The 2,605-nt window shown below is 41.5% G+C and overlaps 1 pseudogene; it reads left to right on the top strand.

The window, feature by feature from the left end:
• Positions 1-2,013, top strand: part of LOC119284367 — a 3,848-nt pseudogene extending 1,835 nt beyond the window's left edge.
• Positions 2,014-2,605: the final 592 nt, after the last annotated feature.

The raw sequence follows: 2,605 nt of genomic DNA, 5'->3' as shown, positions 1-2,605 counted from the left end.
TCCCTCTCTTACTGTACTTCTCAACCTCTCCAACAATGCTCTAAGTGGCTCCATTCCAACACAGATAGGAAAGTTGAACAACCTTAGCGCAATCGACCTATCAATAAACAAGCTCTCTGGCGAAAATCCCAGACACTCTCAGCAGTTGCATCCAACTGAATTTTCTAAATTTTCAAGGAAATCTTTTGCATGGGCAAGTACCGAAAGGTTTTTCTTCATTGAGAGGCCTCAAAAAGTTGGATCTTTCTGATAATAACTTAGCAGGACCCATCCCTGAGTTCCTCCAGAGTTTTGAGCTCCTAATATATCTAAACCTCTCTTTCAACAACCTATCTGGTCCGGTGCCAAATGCAGGGATCTTTCACAATGCTACTGTATTTTTGCTCCCAGGCAATAGCATGCTATGCGGAGGTCCCCCATCCTTGCAACTCCCTTCATGCACATATGTAGGTTCTACCAAGGCTGCGCAGCATCGGCGGCGGCTCATACTCTTTTGCATGGTTGGAACTTTGATCTTCTTCATGTGCTCTCTAACTGGATGCTACTTAATGAAGACAAGAATGAAACCGAACAATGATCTTGATCAAGGAGTCGGATTTCACCAAGAGATGCATGAGAGGATATCGTATGCTGAGATAGATGCAGCAACAGAGTCATTCTCACCAACAAGTTTGATTGGTTCTGGAAGTTTCGGCAATGTGTACATTGGAACTCTAAATCTCGATGAGAGTTTATGTACTATAGCAATCAAGGTTTTCAATCTTGGCAAACGAGGAGCTAATAGAAGCTTCTTGAGAGAGTGTGAGGCCCTAAGGAAGATTCGACACCGGAAGCTTGTCAAAGTGATCACTGTGTGTAGCAGTTTGCACCGCAATGGTGATGAGTTCTAGGCACTTGTCTTAGAGTTTATCTGCAACGGAAATTTAGATGAATGGCTGCATCCAAACCCCATGACTAACAACCGGAACTTTAAGGCTAAGTTTGATGGAAAGACTATCCATTGCTCTTGATGTTGCAGAGGCATTAGAATATCTTCACCATCAAATTGAGCCATCCATAGTTCACTGTGATATCGAACCATGCAACATCCTTCTAGATGATGACTTTGTTGCACACGTCACCGACTTTGGACTAGCAAAGATAATGCATACCGATGAATGCATGCACAGTGGTGGTGGAACTGAAAGCAGCTCACTTGTAATTAAAGGCACAATTGGATACGTCGCACCAGGTGAGCAACATTTTAAATTCATCTAGGAATATTTATCTTTATATTATTTGATTTGATATCAGTTTGATAGATTTCACTTGGCAAGCTAGATTGAATTGAGAGTGTATCTGTCAAATTTCTGTCTATCAATTACATGGCCAGTAACATCTATGTTTACATGTTTTTCAGAGTATGGCTCGGGATCTGAACCCTCCACGGATGGTGATGTATATAGCTACGGGGTGTAGCTATTGGAAATATTTACTGGAAGGAGGCCAACTGACAATTTCATGGATGGCGTGACAAGCCTGGTCGACTATGTCAGGATGACCTATCCTGATAAGCTACTGGATATATTGGATGACAGTGCAATCTACAGAGGAGACAGGCAGCGTATCATAGAAATATTCTTATGTCCTATGTTTAAGCTGGGCCTAGCTTGCTGTGAGGATTCCCCAAGGCACAGAATGCAGATGAACGACGTTGTCAACGAATTGAACACCATAAAGAAAGCATGCGCGGGTCACATGGCTGTTCGTGAATTCAGATCAACCGCCTGATCCTGGCGAGCAATAAAGTGATCGTCTTTATGGCTGCTATTGCCAGTCGTTACCGATAGCCTGTGGCATTGTGGTACGAGAAGCCTGTTTGTGGTGGTTCAGAAGTCAGCATTTCCATTTTTCATACATTATGTGTATCCTGTATCCCTGTATTTGTTTCTAGAATATGCAGTATTCATTTTCCATCCATTATGTTTACTTCTCCCTGAAGTTGTATCGTCTTTAGCCTGAAAGAACTACCTCCATGATTCAGAGCGCTAAAACTCAGGAAAGCATTTGACACAATCTGGTTGCTTCTATGATTCTTGTGATGTGCTGGTCTCTTCTTTAAGTTAGTCATATCTTGTTGCTTGCACTGGTTACCTCATGAATATCGTGAATGCAATTTGTTCCCCTATCTCACTTAGCTGGTTCTTGTCAATATTATGCAGCCTCTCAGTTACAAAATCATATTTTGACCGCCTGGTTTAATTTTTTTTATTTTAATGCTGTTCAAATTTATTATTAAATTAATTGTTGGGAAAAATATGTCGGCCAAGCTCATTTTGAGTTATATGTTTTACACTTCAGAGGACCAAGGAAATATTTTCAAGCACATGTGGTAAGCTATCTACAAAATATGAAATGTGTGATTTTCAGATCAGTAGTCTGAAGAAAAAACAAAGCACCTATCTCCATCTGAACCTTGAATGGAGTTTGGTCTGTTGTTTCTATCACAGGCAGGAAGCAGAGGACTAAGACAGTCTAACCGCTTGACTAGTATGCTCCATATGAGCTTATTGTAAGGCTAGGGAGCTCCCAGCAACATCTTTGGCAGCTCTGGTCGAAAAGATGG

Source organism: Triticum dicoccoides, chromosome 4A, assembly GCF_002162155.2.
Source record: "Triticum dicoccoides isolate Atlit2015 ecotype Zavitan chromosome 4A, WEW_v2.0, whole genome shotgun sequence".
NCBI lineage: Eukaryota > Viridiplantae > Streptophyta > Magnoliopsida > Poales > Poaceae > Triticum > Triticum dicoccoides.
The sequence above is the reverse complement of the archived record's forward strand: the minus strand, read 5'-3'. Positions and strand labels throughout refer to the sequence as shown.